The sequence below is a fragment of the Oryctolagus cuniculus genome, chromosome 7 (genome assembly GCF_964237555.1).
Source record: "Oryctolagus cuniculus chromosome 7, mOryCun1.1, whole genome shotgun sequence".
Taxonomy (NCBI): Eukaryota; Metazoa; Chordata; class Mammalia; order Lagomorpha; family Leporidae; genus Oryctolagus; species Oryctolagus cuniculus.
This window is the reverse complement of record NC_091438.1, coordinates 105187929-105206669: the sequence shown is the minus strand read 5'-3', so window position 1 is coordinate 105206669 and position 18741 is coordinate 105187929. Positions and strand designations below refer to the sequence as shown.

At 42.9% G+C, this 18741-nt stretch overlaps 1 protein-coding gene and 1 long non-coding RNA gene across 9 annotated transcripts in view; one reads left to right on the top strand and one right to left on the bottom strand.

Annotated features, from left to right (window-relative positions):
• Positions 1-18741, top strand: part of IL12RB2 (interleukin 12 receptor subunit beta 2) — a 96791-nt gene that overhangs the window by 55385 nt on the left and 22665 nt on the right. The window lies entirely within an intron of this gene.
• LOC138850633 (uncharacterized) lies at positions 34-3600 on the bottom strand. The gene is made up of 2 exons (XR_011390667.1): positions 3200-3600; positions 34-963 (listed from the first exon to the last, which is right to left on the bottom strand). It is a non-coding gene; the product is annotated as an uncharacterized lncRNA (long non-coding RNA).

Sequence of the window (18741 nt, the reverse complement as noted above, 5' to 3'; positions counted from 1 at the left end):
TCAAATTCTAACTATAACGGAACTCTAGTAAAATTTTGCTATACTACAGCTCTTTATTATACAAATTTAGTTACATATTCAGTAATATTCATTGAAAAACTTCCTACTGGATGTAAAATCTCATGTTTTATAGTCACATGCTCTAAAAATTAACTTCTCAAGATAAAAGCCTGTGACTTGCCAAGAAAATGTTACAAATGCCATTTCTTAAGATCTGCATTGCAGAAGAATTCCATGTCAAGATCGTTGGCCTACCTTCAAAAAAAATAGACTAAAGCTCTTAAATTAGATTCTTCCCTAAAATTCAGTGAGACAATTTTGTCTACATGTGGATGTAGTAACAACGTAAAGATGTTTCTATGAAAACACTGTTATTTTATTTACACTGTTAAATATTGGTTATGTATCTTTTCAGTCATATATCTGAGACCATAGAGATATGTAGTAGATGAAAATGACCAGAATAAAATACAAGTAAACGCTGATGCATCCTTGAGGTAGTATATGAGTTAGGAATTGCTCTGAGGAGTAAAAATTGCTCTTCTCAAAGGCTTGACTGCAGTGGCTAATTGATTCTCTCTTGTAAAAGTTCAGAAGTAGACAGCCAGGGCTGGTGTGATAGCTTTGTGACTTCCTCAAGACTCCAGGCTGTCTCTCTCTGCTTCCTCTGCCACACTTGGCTCTCATCCTTGCAGTGGAATTGGTCCAAGATGGCTGCCAGAGCTCTAGTTACTTCCTCTGGACAGCAGAAAGGAAGGATGAAAGGAAAACTCGCTCCTCACTCTCATGGAGCTTTGCCCAAGGTCTCGTGGTGACACTTTCCCTGGGCCTCACTGGCCACCCCAGCTGCAAAGGAGTTGCTTCAGGCAGCAACATTTTCTTGTTAAGGAAAATGAGAAGAAGGTATTTGGTAGGCAACTGGCAACCTCTGCTTCATGGAGAAAAGAGAGCTGAGGTAGAAAACTTGAAGGAAAGAATGGATTAATTGTGAAAAAACATGTCAACTTTATGCATAATAAACTACAATTTTTTAAACACCATAAGTAAAGCTTTAAAACTCAAGTAAGATTTTATATATAAATATACATATAATATAAATTATACATAATAATATAATAAGATATATACTACCTATCACAAAGTTTGGACCAAAGAAAGTTAATGTCTATACATATCTATAATCTATTTAACTTTTTCAAATATGTAAGAAACCAAAGGATATGAACAGGAAACTCAAAACGGAAGTATAATAAGATCAATAAAGATATGAAAAGAAGTTTAGCCTAACTAGCAAATTTTGAAAAAACGTGAGAAACCAGATCAGAATGACAAAGTCAGTAGAATTAGCAAACCTCATGCTAGGGAAGGGGCAGGGGGCACCTTGAAGGTGCTGGGGATATAGATAGGTACAACTTTCTGAGAGCAGTTTGGCAATATGTAGCACACTTTAAATATGAACATGTCTTTCAACAAAAAATTTTTACCACTAGAACTATATCCTCAGAAAATGATAAGTGCTGAAAATTGTATATAGAGAATGTTTGTTGAAAAGTTGCTTGAAATGGTGAAACACCATAAATGAGATAAATGCAATAACAGAGAGTGGACTTTCACCTGCCTTAATCCTGTGCCAGCATTGAAGTGACGATTATCTTTATTGTCATGGAAGGATGCACATATGCACAAAGTAGGCTTTCAAGAATATACATGGAGTGTTGCCATTTTAAACGCTCATGTACAATTTCATGAGTACATATGCATTACATAGTAAAAAAAAAAAAGTCCAATAGTATACTCATGGAAATATTAATAGAGGTCACCTCTGAATCAGGTAATTTTTTTCCTTTTTGCTTTTCATATTTAAAACATTTTCTTTAATAGATCAGAACTACATATGTGGTTTTTACAGTGAATTCTATGGCTGTATCCTGTTGTTTTAAAAATGTAATGTATCAGAATACCTCACTTCTTCAAGCCTCACTGCAGAGTGGGTTTGGGGTAGTAGAATCTTGTGAACTTCGTGGTCCCATTCCAGATTCCTTACTGAGATTTGGTAACAACTTCTCCAAGCGACACACTCATCATTTTAGAGTTTGCCTCTACTTTATTCATTCAACAGTCTTTTATTAAGCATATACTAGGTAAGACAATTGGAATCCAGCCATAGGTAAAAAGAGTAATTGAGATCCTCAAATCACATGAGAAGGACAGGTGTATAAACAAGTAAACTGTGCTACAGTTTTATACACATGAGGTTAGAGGTCCTCCAGGAACAGAGAAAAGCCAAGTCGTGGGCTGAGGAGGAGGCACCATGTGTACCGAGGGTGAGGAGGCAAAGGGGCATGGCCAGATGAGGGAGTGCAGATGTGCATGTATGAGGGTTTGTTTAAAAGGAGAGATTGGCAGGCATTCAGATTGAAAAAGAAGAACCGAGAGTGGAGAATAAAGGCAAAGGAGGAAGAGCGGCAAATGGAATGAAGCCCCTGGGCAGGTAGGAGATACTGGGGTCCAGTGATACAAAGAGGAAAGAGGAACGCTTGGCCCTGTGAGAATGGACAGCTGCACATCACTCCATTGGAAGTAAGGATGGGGTCCCTGCACAGCACAGCAGGGAGCCCAAGCAGGACACGCATAAATCTTTAGAACTGAGCTATGGCAAAGGGGGTCCTGGCAATGTAGGGCTCTCAGGGCACTACTGTCTCTCCTAAAACTGCACCTGAATCGTCCAATACAGGGAGTAGGGCATCGCAGAGTGGCCTGGAGGACAAACTGGCAGATTGTGTGACCCTGGCCTTGACAACCTCTGTCCTTGAACGAGCTGTAAGAAGAACGTGACGCTGTGCCTTCCCTCCTTCAGTCTTAGTTGACGCCATTCACACGTGCATCTTTCCTTCTAGAATGCAAAAAGCCATGCCTCCCACATTATTTATGTTGACTTTGAGAAACTAGAGACAGATTTATTACAAAAGACACTTACCACACCATTGTATATCCCGAGGCACAAGAATGATTTTGTTGGCTTATGGTTCTGAAAATTGAATGTGTGCTAACCATTCATCAACAAGTAAAATCTACTTAATATTTCAAAGGTTCTATGCTCAAGAATTTTTGAAACTACAGGAAGAGACATACACCAGCGCAGTCATAAATAGGCCCACACAGATGTCAGAGGCTGAGTCACGGGAGTGAAGTAACTTACCCAGTGTCACGCATCCATTTGGTGCAGAGCTTCATGGGAGAGCCAGGCCACCTGTCTCTCAGGTGGACACTTTTTCCAAACGCCTCATGGACTTCGTACAGAAGCTCGCAGTCAACATGGAGGCGGGAAGCTGAGGGACTGGGGCTGAAGGAGTAGCTGTGAAGCGAGAAAGTGAGCTGTCAGCAGCTCCGAAGGGGGCGAACATGCCCTGGCAGACTTCACGAGGGAGGAAATTCAAGGCTGGCTTCTGGCGATTGTGGTGAGTCACAGGCTGAAGGCCTTGGGGGCAATGCCAAGTTGATTTGTTTAGCTAATTCCAGGGAGAACAGTGCTTAGAAAAGTTCTTTGACTATTTTATCCCAACACCAGAAAAGGATCTTGCAACCACAGTGCTGAATAAATATTCGTATGCACTGAATGAATGTTTCATTTTCAAAAAAAAAAAAAAAAAAAACAAACAAACAAACAAAAAAAAACACACACACAAAGCCATGACATAATCAGGATATCAAAAACCAACGTAAATGAAGACTTCTGGGGAATTCCAGGTCCTGATGAGATGGCGACGCACAGGATGCAGGCTCTCACCTCCAAACCCAGCACTGAAGAGAGAGAAGACAGGAATCGCTTAACTCCACTAATGGGAAATAATGACGGGAAGGGGAAGACCAAGCAAGTGTTTTCTGGTTGTACTCTTGTATTCCTAGTCCATGTTCGCCTGGTGTGACCATTGCCCAAGCAGCTCTACGGTGGGACAGGAAAGTCCAAGGAAGCCCTGGAAGCTAGCTTGGGAGCAGAGTGCCTGTGAACTGGCTCGCCCTTGAGCATTTTCTCTGCCACTCACCCCATGGGCTGGGCAGTTACAAAAAAGAGTAACAGCTCTGCCCCCTCATGAAGAGTAGTGCCTGCCGTAGAAGCATTGGCAGGTTCTGGAGGTACCAGGTATACTTAAGAACCTGTGTGCAGGTTGCATCACTACAGGATCTCTGGCCTCTAGGTTTCCACCCTGAAAATCACTTCCTCCCCACCCTCCACTTACATGGAGGACCATGAGCTATCACTCTTCTGCTCATAGGAAAATAGAGATGGAGACTGTTGATCAATCTGAGAACATAAAACATGATCCCAAACGATAAGCATTAGGAAAGATCCCATGAGGATAATTTCTGAGGATGAAAGGCAATAAAGCTGTATCATAGGTACAACCTGTGTCATCAGAACAGAACAAGTTCAACCAGAAAAACAGGACTTAGAATAAGTATAATAAGTATCCTTAGAAAGAGAAGAGCGAATCCCAGAAATGCGAATCAGAAACGGGTCATTGGGAAGCAGATCCAGATAGAGACAATACAGAAAGTTTAGCTGTTGACATAAAGGTCTTGGCCCAAAGGTTAAATAGCAGAGCCTGATCTAAAATGATTGAATTAGTGAGTGGAAGATTTAGGGAGAAATTCCTACAGAAAGCATTAAAAGTGGCTAAAGAAATTGAAAGATGAGAAAAATTCCAACACAGAAATAGCAATACTGACAACCATCCAAAAGGAATCCCAGTGAGAAAAAAAAAAAAAAAGAAAGAAAGAAAGGAAATGGAGGGGAAGAACTAGTTGAAGACTAGTGGTCAAGAATATTACAGAATGACAAAACGAACATTTGGTGTAGAGAATAAGACACTGCTTGGGACTCTCGCATCCCATATTGGAGTACCTGGGTTCAAGTGCCAGCTCCAGCTCCTGACTCCAGCTTCCTGCTAATGCAAACTCTGGGGAGCAGCAGATAATGACCCAAATACTTGGGTTCCTGCCACCCTCTTGGGAGAACCAGATTGATTTCCTGGCTCCTGGCCCAGTCCTGGCTGTTGCAGACATTTAGCGAGTGAACCAGAGGACAGACAATCTGTCTCACCTTCTCTCTGCCACTCTGCCTTTCAAATAAATAATCTTCAAAAACAAAAAGAAATAGAAGTAAGAGAAAACTAAAGGTAAGAAAGTAAATCAGGGAAACAAAACATAACGAAATAATAAAGGCAGGGCCGGTGTTGTGGCACAGCAGTTTAAGCTACTGCTTGCAACACTGGCATCCCATATGAGTGCCAGTTCAAGTCCCTGCTGCCCCACTTCTGATCCAGTTTCCTGCTGAAGTGCCTGGGAAAGTAGCAGAAGATGGTCTAGGTCCCTGGGCTCATGTCACCCACATGGGAGACCTGGATGGAATTTCTGTCTCCTCCCTTCAGCCTGGCCCAGCCCCGGCAGTTGCAGCCATTTGGGGAGTAACCCAACAGGTGAATGATTCATTCTCTCTCTCTCTCTCTCTCTCTCTCTCTCTTTCCCTCTTGGATCCAGTCAGTGAAGTGAGGTCACATGGTGAGCCACTGCCCCCCCCCCCAAAGGAAGCATCCGACAAAAACAAAAGCAAAAACATTAGGACTTTCTACTGACCACTGTGAGAGGCTCTGAGCCAACAGATCTCAGAGTTAACTCTCCAGGGGGCCCAGTTATAAAAGGTTGCCACCCTGGAGTGAGCTTGACCTCACAGAGCTGGACCAGGTTCTCACAGTGAGTGTCAGAGCACAGTCTCCTTATGCCTCCGGCAGGAGGAGAGGAAAGGAACTGCTTTAAAATGATCACAGCACAGTTTTCTTAAGCAGGCCTGCCCTCAAGGGAACCTAATGTACCAGGGCCTGAAGTACTGGAGTTGTATCATTGTCTGACTAACCTAATGGGGAGAGAGACTCCCGGCCGCAGCCTGCTCTAACCTTCCTTAGAGAGGAAAAGGAAAAACTCAACTCCAGCACCCACTGGTGTTCCAAGCCAGCTCACTGTGGCCCTCACAGAGGGGAGGACTGAGAAGCACTTGTGAAGGGCACAGTCCAGGGACACAGGTTCACTGAAAGACTAAGACCTAGTCATAGACCTGCAGAATGCCTCCCCTCCCCCATACCTTCCATCGAATTACTAAAAGCCCATTTACTGCAGTTCCTTTTACGCAGTGCACCATAGCCACCTTTTACCAAAAATTACAAGGCATAGTACAAGATACACACACACATGCACACACACACACCCCAGAGAGAGAGAGAGTTTTTTGAGACAGAGAAAGCATCAGCCCAAGACTCAGATACAGCAGGGATGTGGGAATTATTAGACTAAGAGTTTAAAACAACTGTGATTAATATGCTAAGAGCTTTAAGGGATAAAATAGAAATGATGCAAGAACAGATGGACAGTATAATCCCAGAGATGGAAATTCTAAGAAAGAATCAAAAAGAAATTCTAGAGATCAAAAACACTAGCAGAAATGAAGAACGTCTTTGATAGACTCAGTAAACTGCACGCGGCTGAAGAAGGAATCTCTGGCTTCAAGATATGTCAGTGGCAACCTCCAAAACTGAAAAGTGAAGAAAACAAAGACTGAAAAACCAGAACAGAGCACACAAAAACTACGTCACCACTACACAGGGGTGACGTACAGGGACGGGATTTGGCATAGTGCTTACGCTGCTGTGTGGGTGCCTACATCCATTTGGGAGTGCCTGGGCTGGAGTGTCATCTCCAGCTTCCTGTCCAGCTTTGGGTTAATGTTCACACTGGAAGGCAGCAGATGAAGGAATAAATAATTGGGTCTCTGTCACTGACACGGGAGACTCAGATGGGGTTCCAGGATCCTGGCTTCATGTCGGTCCAACTCTGGCTGTTGCTATCAGTGGATGAAAGCTCTGTCTCTGTCTCTGCTTCTCTCTCTTTGTAATTCTGCCTTTTAAATAAATAAATCTTTCTTAAAAAGTGAAAGAGAAATAAGAGTCAATTCTCCGTGAAGATTTTAGCAATCCTTAATGTATAGGGGCCTAATAGCAGAGCATCAAACTATATGAGACAAAAATTGGTGCAACAAAAAAAGGAGAAATAAATGAATCTCCTTTGGTAGTTGTAGATTTCCACATTTGTCTATCAGAAATGGACAGATTCTGCAGACATAAAATCATTAAAGATATATAGCTGACAGCTAGGAGACACCAAGATGGCAGAATAGGGAGGGAGCTTACTGCTCTAGTCTATGGGATGATAGTTTAAAAAAAAAATGTAGAGTCCAATCTCAGGGAAGAATTAGGGAGAACATGGCAGAGGAAGCTCCACGCACATTAGAAGGACACTGTGGATCTACATGGAGGGCATGGGCGTGCACAACTCAGTACCCCAGCAGCCAAGAGCCTCAGCACCAGCTTTGGAGAGTGAGATGAGACCAGACTGCGGCAGCCCAAGCCACTGGCAATAAAGCTGCAGGAAGAGCCTGACGTGAGTACAGCTTGGAGCCCTGTGAGGGAGAGTGTACCTGCGAACCCAGAGGAAAAAAAGGGGGGACATGTTTCTCTCTCCCCAACCACCCGGCACCGGTGTCCTGTAACTGGCTGAGAGAGGTGCACACCATTTTGGACACATGTAACATCTGCACTAGCTCATGTCTGCGTGCCCAGCAACCAGCTGAGTGGAGATGCCTGAGTCTGGCTGGGAGCACTGACAGGGGTCTGGGTGCTCCTGACTGTGGGAGCCTTGTGTGCTGGGACTGTGAAAACACTGTGGCTAGGTGTGAGGATGCAAGGTGTGGCTGGGTCTTTGGGTAGGTGGTTCCACATGCACGGGCTCCCTGATTCCCTGGTGAGGGTCATTGCTGCCAGATCCGTTGCTCACACTGAGGGCTGCACAGATCCTGTATGTGGTTCTTGTGGCAGTGCGAATGAATATATACCCACTGGGGCTAGCAACCAGGCGTTGTTCTCCTTGGAGGAGAGGAGGTGAGCATGAGACTACTCCAACAGAGCAGATTAATCCTTTCCTATGATTAAAAAAAAAAAAAAGGAGAAGAAGAAGAAGAAATATCTACCATGCCCAATTTGGGTGTCACTTTGGAGCACTGACCAGAGCTCCCTGGCCACACTCAGCACATGCCTCAGAGTATTCACTGAAAGAGCAGACGCTCCACTAATCCACAGACGTATCATCCAAAGATAAAACCCATCACGGGGGAAAAAAAAACACCAACAAGCATCTCCACAAATGTCCAAAAATAAACACAGCAACTCAAGAAACAATAATAAGGAAGACAACATGACGCCTCCAAAGAAACACGATACCGCTTCAATACTAGAATGTAAAAATGAAGAAATTAAAGAAATGCTGGAAACAGAATTCAAAAAATTGATCATAGGATTATTATAAATAATCGGAAGCATATCCACAAATTAAAGAAATCCATACATGACATGAATGAACATTTTTCCCATGAAATTGGGATTTTAAAGAGAAGCCAAAGTGAAATATTGGAAATGAAGAATTCAATAGATCAAATAAAAAATGTGATGAAAAGCCTTAACAACAAACTCTGTGAAGCTGGAGAAAGAATATCCAAGTTAGAAGCCAAATCTCTGGAAATTTTACAGTCAGACCAAAAAAGAAGAAGAAATTAGAAAACTAAAAAACAAAGTTGGAGATTTATGGGATACTATTCAACAACCCAACATTTGTGTCTTAGGAGTTCCCAAAGGTGTGGAAAGAGAGAATGGATTAGAAGGACTTTTTAATGAAATAATTACAGAAAACTTCCCTAATTTGGAGAAAAAAAGAAACATCCAAATACAGAAAGCATATAGAACACCTAATAGACATGACCAGAAAAGAGCCTCACCATGACACATTGTAGTCAAACTCTCCACAATAAAACATAAAGATTCTAAAATGCACGTGAGAGAAACTCCACATTAGTTTCAGAGGATTTCTTTTTTTTTTAAAGATTATTTATTTATTTATTTATTTGACAGGTAGAGTTACAGAGAGAGAGAGAGAGAGAGAGACAGAAAGGTCTTCCTTCCGTTGGTTCACTCCCCAAATGGCTGCTACGGCCGGCGCACCGCACTGATCCGAAGCCAGGAGCCAGGTGCTTCCTCCTGGTCTCCCATGCGGGTGCAAGGGCCCAAGCACTTGGGCCATCCTCCACTGCCCTCCTGGGCCACAGCAGAGAGCTGGACTGGAAGAGGCTCAACCAGGACTAGAACCCGGAGCCCACATGGGGTGCCGGCACCGCAGGTGGAGGATTAGCCAAGTGAGCCACGGCGCGGGGGCCCTCAGAGGATTTCTAATTAGACTCCTAGCTGACTTCTCATCAGAAACCCTCAGGCTAGGAGAAAATGGTAAGATATATTCCAAGTCTTAAAAGAGAAAAACTATCAACCCAGAATACTGTACCCTGCAAAGCTCTCATTTATGAATGAAGGTGAAATAAAAACATTCCATAACAAACAGAAATTGAAAGAATTTGTCACCACTCGTCCATCCTTATGAAAGATGCTTAATGGTGTGCTAAACAAGAAACATGGTCACTGTGAAAGAAGGTGAAGGCAGAAAATCTCCCAGTAAAAGTACAAAGGAAATCCAAAGTAAACAATAGGAACATTTGTGGAAAAACAGCAGGGAAATTGAACTTACTCTGGTTTTTCTTCTGTAGTTTCTTAGATTTCAGAATATCCTGTTACTGGGAATCCAGCCACATATTAACACAATCTGTTTTTGAATCTTTTTAAAAAGAAGACATTGATTATATTGGACCATCTTTTTATTTTTTTTTTCCTTTCCCTTATTACATACCAATTGTGTGATTACAGTGTTAAGTCTTAGTTTTTATGTCTTTGGGCAGAAGAGTGTATCAGTTATTTTAAATGGATTTTTCCCTGTCTTTGAAGCTCAGTTTATAAGTGTGTTGTTGCCATGAAAGAAAATATTTGGGTTGGCATTACTTAAATACTTGAAAACTGAAATTGAGAAGATACATTTTGTAATGAATTAGGTTTTTATTCTTCAATAAAATTAGAAATGAAATAAAGACTTGAACTACTTAAAGGATGAAAATAATGATAGTACTTATAAGCCCTTCTGTGTTTGAGATATCTAAAATTCAAGTGTTTACTAGATTTTCCTCCTGAACTTCTCTTCTTTTCTGTGCTTCATGCATTTACTCTTTTTTTTTAATGTTTTTCTTTTTTTTTTTAATTTTTTTTTGACAGGCAGAGTGGACAGTGAGAGAGAGAGAGACAGAGAGAAAGGTCTTCCTTTGCCATTGGTTCACCCTCCAATGGCCACTGCGGCCGGCGCACTGCGGTGATCCGAAGGCAGGAGCCAGGTGCTTTTCCTGGTCTCCCATGCGGGTGCAGGGCCCAGGCACCTGGGCCATCCTCCACTGCACTCCCAGGCCACAGCAGAAAGCTGGCCTGGAAGAGGGGCAACCGGGACAGAATCCGGTGCCCCGACCGGGACTAGAACCCAGTGTGCCGGCGCCGCAAGGCGGAGGATTAGCCTATTGAGCTGCGGCACCGGCCATGCATTTACTCTTATTGATGTTGTAAAACAGCAGGGTTAAAGTATCTTATATCTGTGTTCATTATGAATCCCATAGTTTTTCTAGTTAGAAAAATAATAGTCTCAAAAATACTCCTAGTGTCATTTTTTGCTGAATATTTCACCCACTAATATTATTTTAGATACTTCTAATCATTTTAATATGGTGTTGATAACAATTTAAAACATTACATATTGTAGCTGAACTTGTTAGTGAAGAATAAGAAAAAAACTAGCTTATTGAGACTGTAGATGTTCCATTGTATAGGCCTGTAACTTCTAAATAAGTTGAATTAGTAATTAATAATCTTCCAAAGTACAAAGAATCAGATGGGTTAATTGATGAATGCTACCAATCATTTAATGAAAAAATTATACTAATTTTTTAACATGTGTTCCAAAAAATAGGGAATGCTTCCTGATTCATTCTATCAGGGACAAATACCAAAGCCAGAAAAAAATATTGTTAAGAAAAGTACTGGTTAATATCTGTTATGAACATAGATATGAAAATCTTCAAAAGAATATTAGCAATCAAATTTAACAATATATAAAAAATGATATATCATGACCAAGTGGGAGTTGTCCTAGGTATGCAAGGCTGATTCAACATTAAAAAATTTAAAATGTGGGCCAGTCCTGTGGCGCAGCAAGGTTGAGCCACCACCTGTGATGCCAGCATCTCATATGAATGCTATATCAAGTCCTAGCTGCTCCACTTCCCATCCAAATTCCTGTTAATGCACCAGAGAAAGCAATGGAAGATTGCCTAAATGCTTGTGCCTCTGCCACCTATGTGGGAGACTTGGATGGAATTCTAGGTTCCTGGCTTTGGCCTGGCCCAGCTCTAGACATTGTGGCCATTTGGGGAATAAACCAGTAAATGAAAGATCTCTCTTTCTCTGTCTCTCCTTCTTTCTCTCTCTTTAACTCTGATGTTCAAATAAATAAATAAATCTTAAAAAAAGAAATAAAGAAAACTATAGGGGCTGGCACCGTGGCTTGTGGGGAGCAACTCGGACTAGACTAAGTTACTCGAATTAAGACTTATTCTATGCATCTGCTCTCCCACAATATGGCGCTGGGAGAGGAGTAAACAGCTTCTACACAGCTGCCTCTCGCCAATTTGATTGACTGAGCTGCAGGAGCTGATCTTGCTCCTGATTGGAGGAGAGTAGCATGCTCGGCGTGTGGGTAGCAGAGTTGGGATTGGTGGAAGAGGACTATAAAGGAGGAGAGACAACATGCACCAAGAACACCTGAGGAACATCTGAGCAGCCCCCGAGAGAGCTGGCCAGCGGTGTGCCGCTCCCCCGCGGAAGTGGGGAAAGTGGCAGGGGGAACCGCCCTTCCACGGAGGTGGAAGGGTCGGTAGCCAACCCGGGAAGAACCAGCAGCAAACCCGGGGAGGGCCGAGCAGACGAAAGAACAGCGCAGGGTCCTGTGTCGTTCCTCCATGAAGAGGGGGAGCAACAGTGGCTCACTTGGTTAATCCTTTGCCTGCAGCGCCGGCATCCCATATGGGCGCCGGTTCTAGTCCTGGTTGCCCCTCTTCCAGTCCAGCTCTCTGCTGTGGCCCGGGAGGGCAGTGGAGGATGGCCCAAGTGCTTGGGCCCTGCACCCGCATGGGAGACCAGGAGGAAGTACCTGGCTCCTGGCTTCGGATCGGCATAGTGCTGGCCGTTGCAGCCATTTGGGGAGTGAACCAACGGAAGGAAGACCTTTCTCTCTGTCTCTGTCTCCGTCTCTGTCTCTCTATCTCTTTCTCTGTCTATAACTCTAGCTGTCAAATAAAAAAATTAAAAAAAAAAAAAAGAAAACTACAAAACTCTGATGAGAGAAACCAAAGCACTAAATAAGAGACAGTTCAAGTTTGTGATAGAAAGTCTCAATAAGGCCGGCGCCGTGGCTCAATAGGCTAATCCTCCACCTTGCGGCGCCGGCACACCGGGTTCTAGTCCCGGTTGGGGCGCCGGATTCTGTCCCGGTTGCCCCTCTTCCAGGCCAGCTCTCTGCTATGGCCAGGGAGTGCAGTGGAGGATGGCCCAGGTGCTTGGGCCCTGCACCCCATGGGAGACCAGGAAAAGCACCTGGATCCTGGCTCCTGCCATCGGATCAGTGTGGTGCGCCGGCTGCAGCGGCGGCCATTGGAGGGTGAACCAACGGCAAAGGAAGACCTTTCTCTCTCTGTCTCTCTCTCTCACTGTCCACTCTGTCTGTCAAAAAATAAAAAAAATAAAAAAAAAATTAAAAAAAAAAAAAGAAAGTCTCAATATTGTCAGGATACTAGCACAGCTCCAGCCAAAATCCCAGCAATTTACAAGTATTTTGTATATACTGACAATGTGACCCTAAAGTTTACATAAAGAAGTAAAAAGGTGGAATTGCCAAACCAATATTGAAGGAGAAAACTTTAAAGTTGGAAGACTGACACTACCCAATTTTAAGACTTACTATATGACACTGTTGGAATAAGATGGAAGTCGGCGAACTCAAAAGGCTTCCATAGCCTTGGCAACTCATGACTAGAGCCTAGGGAGATTACTGACGCCATAAACAAGAGTGTCAAATTGGTGAGTCAACAACAGGAGTCACTGTGTACTTACTTCTCATGTGGGATCTGTCCTTAATGCGTTGTCCAATGTGAAGTAATGCTATAACTAGTACTGAAACAGTATTTTACACTTTGTGTTTCTGTGTGGGTGCAAACTGATGAAATCTTTACTTAATATATACTGAATTGATCTTCTGTATATAAAGATAATTGAAAATGAATCTTGATGTGAATGGAATGGGAGAGGGAGCAGGAGATGGGAGGGGTGCAAGTGGGAGGGAAATTATGTGGGGGGGGCATTGTAATCCATAAACTGTACTTTGGAAATTTATATTTACTAAATAAAAAAAAGAAAATAAAGACTTACTATAGTCAGCACTGTGTCATACTAGCAAAAGAATAGATCAATGGAATACAATAGAGAACCCAGAAATAGAAACATAGAAATATATTCACCCAATCTTTGATAAAGGAGCAAAGGCAGTGTGGTAGAACAAAGACAATCTTTTCAACAAATGGAACAGCTGGACATCCATATGGGAAAAAATGAACCTAGATTTGTACCTTAACTCTTCACAAAAATAACCATAAAGTGCATCATAGACCAAACTGTAAAATGGTAAGCTATAAAACTTCTGTAAGGTAACATTAGAGAAAATGTAGATGACCTCAGGTATGATGATGACTTTTAAATTCAGCACCAAAGGTACACTCGATGAAACAAAGAACTGGTAAACCAAATTTGATTAAAACTTAAAACTTGTGCTTGTGAAAGAAAGATGCTGGGGGCTGGCGCTGTGGCATAGCAGGTAAAGCCACCGCCTGTAGTGCCGGCATACCATATGGCCACCAGTTCTAGTCCCGGCTGCTCCTCTTCCGATCTAGCTTTCTGCTACGGCCTGAGAATGCAGTAGAAGATGGCCCAAGTTCTTGGGCCCTTGAACCCGCATGGGAGACCCAGAAGAAGCTCCTGGCTCCTGGCTTCAGATCTGTGCTGCTCCAGCCGCTGCGGCCTTCTGGGGAGTGAATCTGTGGATGGAAGACCTCTCTCTCTCTCTCTCTCTCTCTCTCTCTCTCTGCCTCTCCTTCTCTGTGTAACTCTGACTTTCAAGTAAATAAATAAATCTTTTAAAAATGAATATACATTCAAAAGAAAGAAAGAAAGAAAAAGAAAGATGTTGTTAAGAGAATGAGAAGACAAACCACAGACAAAAATGTTTACAAAAGACATTTGATAAAAGACTGTTAGCCAAAATATAGAAGGAACACTTTAAAATTTTTTTATTTGAAAGGCAGAGTTACAGAGAGAGAGAAAGAGAAGGAAAGACAAAGACAGAGCGATCTTCCATCCGTTGGGTCACTCCCCAAATGGTCACAATGGCAGGAGCTGAGCCTGTCCAAAGTCAGGACCCAAGGAGCTTCTTCCAAGTCTCCCATCTGGGTCCAGGGACCCAAGTACTTGGATCATCAATCAATGCTTTCCCAGGCATACTAGCAGGGAGCTGGATTGGAAGTGGAGCAGCTGGGACTTGAACCAATACCCATATGGAATGCCGGCACTACGGATGATGGCTTAACCCACTATGCCACAACACCGACCCCATCACTAAAGAGTTTTTAACATATCTTTCTATATCGGGCAACAGCATATCGTTCTTTTTCTAGTTTGGTATTAACGGGATGAATGACATAGATACATTTTTCTTATATTGACCTTTTGTCTTCTCTTTCTAAGATTTATTTATTTATTTATTTGACAGAGTTACACAGAGAGGCAGAGAGAGAGAGGGAGGTCTTCCATCTGCTGGTTCACTCCCCAGTTGGCTGCAATGGCCTGAGCTGTGCAAATCTGAAGCCAGGAGCCAGGAGCTTCTTCCGGGTCTCCCACATGGGTGCAGGAGCGCAAGGACTTGGGTCATCTTCTACTGTTTTCCCAGGCCATAGCAGAGAGCGGGATTGGGAGTAGAGCAGCCGAGTCTCGAACCCTCACCCATATGGGATGCAGGCACTGCAGACAGCGGCTTAACCCCCTATGCCACAGTGCCAGCCCCCAACCTATTGTATTGTTGAAATCATTCTATACTTTTGTGGGCAGTGGAAAGGGACTTATAATTTTTTAGAAATAAACTTTACTTTTCATCATCAGTTTCAGGCTACCAGCAGAAGTTAGGATCAGGTACAGAGATTTCCCACCCCTGTGTAATGACACATCCCCACCATTATGGAATCGTACAGAGGTCTTTCATTGCCTAAAATCCCTCTGTGTTCGACCCTTTCCCATCCCTAAGCAACCATTGACACTTTGCTGTCTTCACAGTTCTGCCCTTGCAGAGTGTCATGTAGTTATAATCATACAGTCGGGAGCCTTTTCTGGTTGGCTTCTTTCACTTAGTAATATGCGTTTAGGGTTCCTCTGTATCTTTTCAAGTCTTAAGAGCTCATTTATCTTTACTGCTGAATAATATTTAATTGTCTAGAAGTACTTTACAGTCGTGTTTTACTTAATGACAGGGATATGTTCTGAGAGCTGCACCATTAGGCAATTTCATCACTGTGCTGACATCATAGAGTGTATTCATGCAAACTATGACAATTGCAGTGTCACTAGGTGATACAGATCTTGTGAGTCTGCTCCTTTACCAAACTGTTATTATGTGCGTGACTGCACCTGCTGAATGATACATGGCTTGGCTTTTTCCAGGTTTGGGCAACTATGAATAAAACTGCTGTAAACACCGTGTCCATTTATTTTGTGTGGACGTTAAGGGTATTTTTTGTTGCTAAAAAAAAAGACTTATTTGGCTTATTTGAAAGGCAGGGTGACAGAGAGAAAGGGAGAGACAGAGTAATAGAGAGAGAGAGAGAGAGAGAGAGAGAAATCCTCTATCCACCGATTCACTCCCCAAATGGCCACAACAACAACAGCCAAGCTGGGCCAGGCTGAAACCAGGAGACAAGAACTCAAACATCCATGTCTGCTGTCAGGCTGAAGCCGGGAGCCCAAACTCCAGCCTGGTCTCCCACGCAGGTGACAGCTGTTGAGCCATCATCTGCTACCTTTGCATTAACAAGGAGCTGGATCAGAAGCGGAGGACCTGGGATGAAAATAAGCACCCCAATATGGGAAGCAGCCATCCCAAGCAGAGACTTAACCTGCTGCGCCACAACACCCAACCCAACATCATCCTAATAAAGAGGTATGGGCTGATAAGAACACAAAAAGGAAATTAAAAAATTAAATCAAAGACTGGGGAGGTGGCCATTTGATGTAGCTGTTGAGACAATGCAGTGACTCCCACAACCCAAATCAGAGTGCCTGTGTTTGAGCCCTGGCTCTGCTCTGGATTCCAGTTTCCTGCTAATGTATACCCTAGTAGGCCACAAGTGATTGTTCAAGTGGTCATATCTCTTCCACCCACATAGGAGACCTGGATTGAGTTCTGAGCTCTCAACCAATAGATGGGAGCTCTCTGTATGTGTGTCTGTGTCTCTGCCTCTCAAATAAAGTTTTAAAAATTTTTTGAGGCCGGCGCCGCAGCTCATAGGCTAATCGCCAGCACACCGGATTCTAGTCCCGGTCGGGGCGCCGGATTCTGTCCCGGTTGCCCCTCTTCCAGGCCAGCTCTCTGCTGTGGCCAGGGAGTGCAGTGGAGGATGGCCCAAGTGCTTGGGCCCTGCACCCCATGGGAGACTAGGAGAAGCACCTGGCTCCTGCCTTCAGATCAACGCGGTGCGCCGGCCGCAGTGTGCCAGCCGCAGCGGCCATTGACCATTGGAGGGTGAACCAACGGCAAAGGAAGACCTTTCTCTCTGTCTCTCTCTCTCACTGTCCACTCTGCCTGTCAAATAAATAAATAAATAAATAATAAAATTTTTTGAAAGATTGGAAGAAGGGGCCAGTGTTGTGGCACAGCAGGCTAAGCCACCATCTGCAGTGCCGGCATCCCATAAGGGCACCAGTTCAAGACCCAACTGCTCTACTTCTGATCGAGCTCCCTACTAATGTGCCTGGGAAAGCAGTGGAAGATGGTCCAAGTGCTTAGTCCCCTGCACCCATGTGGGAGACCTGGATGAAGTTCCTGGCTCCTGGCTTCCACCTGCCCTACTCCTAGCTGTTGTGGTCATTTGGGGGGTGAATCAGCAGCTGGAGGATCTCTCTCTGTCTCTCCCTCTCTCACTGTAACTCTAACTTTCAAATAAATAAATAAATAACTCTTTAAAAAAATGGAAGAAGAATTTAAAGTATGCAACATAGAAACATAAAGTATGTACATACAACATTCAGTAAGGCCAGTAGACAAATTATCGGAGCTAATCAGAGAGTATAGCAGGTTTGCCACAAATATGAGTAATACACACAGATTAACAGTAGAAAAAGGAGTGGAAAATAAGATGCCATTTAAATAACAAACTGGAAGTGTTAAATGTCTAGGAATTAATGTCATGAGGAGCACAGGAAAGCTTTAAGGAGAATTTTTAACACGCTATGAAAAGATAATAAAAGGAGAGCTGAAAAATTTCCGTGAAGCAGCATAGTGATGAGTGGGACAACTTACCATTGTAACAGTATCAATTTTCCCCAAATAAAACTATAAATTATTTAATTCCAATAAAAACAGCAGCTGGAATTTGGGGAAATCTGACAAACTGATTCTAAACGCTATATGAAAGGATAAAGTTTCATGAATATCTCAGACCATTTTGAAAAGAAGAACAAAATGGAGAGGGAACCTCATGGACCAAATCGTCAGACATTACAAAGCCCAGGAGTGTGACAGGTGAAGATGCCTGCCCTGACACAGATCCAGGCTTGCATAGAATTCCATGTGCGACAGAGGTGAGGCGTCAGATGGCATGACCTTTGGAAAAATTGACTCATTGAGTGGAAAAAAATAATAATAGAGTTATTCCCTTTTAAAAAAAAATCCTTGAACTGGATAAAAAAAGAAACAAAGAATTAATTCAGAGATTAGGAGAAGGGCACTGATGCAGCTGTTGTGCAAGGTAAAACGAGAAGCCAAAAGGAGAAAATGTAGCTTGAGTATCTTCTTGACCCCAAGATGGAAAAATTTCATAAACAAGACTCAAAATGCACAAAACATGGTTAACTTTACCAACATCCAAGTGGCTATGTCTGTGTGGGAAACACATCATAAATTTATCAGCAAGTTGACAGCCTGAAGTGAGAGAGTGCTGGAGTTGGCAAGTGATCAATCTCTAGACTATAAAAGCTATTTCCACAAATCAGGGAGAAGACAAGAAATAGAAAAAAATGTCTAAAGCATATGAATAGGCAGGTCACAGACAGGGAAAGTCACAGAGCCAGTAATAAATGAAGAGAAACTCACCCTCATAGGAAATCAGAAAAGTTGGACCAAAATTAAATACCATTTTACACTATCAGATTGACAAAAATTGGAAACTCAAAAAATTCCAAGTGTTGGTGAAGAAATGAAAACCTTCATGCTTTTTTTGTTGTGCTTAGCGTATCCGTAGGCTATTTTAGAGCTCAATCTTGTAGTATTTGGTGGAATAAAATGTGAATTTACACAATAATAAAGCAGTTCTATACACACATATCCAGGAATGCTCCTGTACAAGCACAGAGG